Here is a 754-nt window from a genome sequence, read left to right as displayed (position 1 = left end):
GATTTGTTTATTCATTTTTATTCGCCTTGGCCGTGAAAGTGGGTTTTCTCGGGGTACTCCCGTATTCCTCAATAACTAAATCTGAGGCATTTGATCTTTAGATCCCAACCAAGACCCTTACCCGCCCCGAATCGTGCCGTTTGAATCGATGTTTCTTATCTCATCTATCGTTCGGCTTTTTTGAGCACGGGCTTCGGCCTAGCCTACTTCCCTTGTGCCGCCTTCGTCTCGCTCAGCGTTCTCACCCGACTTTTTCATACTGCCCGACCTCACTTCACCACCTTAAACAAGCCAAATTAAAATACAGGAAAACTCCCACGTAAAGATAAATAATCTTCCACGATCGAGGACGAAGAGGAAATACAACGTTCCTGAACACCCATGTTGGGGAGAGAATTCCACAGACTTCTCTCTCTCTAAACTAACGCCCTGCCAAGGTTTCGTTTCGTTTCATTTCTGTTATTAAAAAAGAATGAATGTCATTGAACTTCAAGTAAACGTAGTTTACAGAAGATAAGTTTCTTTTTAAAATCCTTAATTTGCAAATAAATAATTGCTTAACGTAGCACTTCCTAATTCGAAACTACTTGTTAAACCGCTTCACAACACACCTTAAATAAGACAAAATTGTTTACTTGAGACATTTCAACATCACTTACTTGTATTCTTAATATATATTAATATTAATAAAAATATTTCAATTATTAAAATGTACAAAATTTCGAAAAGTTAATGGATATTATGCTCTGGTTGG

The sequence above is a fragment of the Tachypleus tridentatus genome, chromosome 12 (genome assembly GCF_004210375.1).
Source record: "Tachypleus tridentatus isolate NWPU-2018 chromosome 12, ASM421037v1, whole genome shotgun sequence".
Taxonomy (NCBI): Eukaryota; Metazoa; Arthropoda; class Merostomata; order Xiphosura; family Limulidae; genus Tachypleus; species Tachypleus tridentatus.
Note: the sequence above shows the minus strand (reverse complement) of the source record.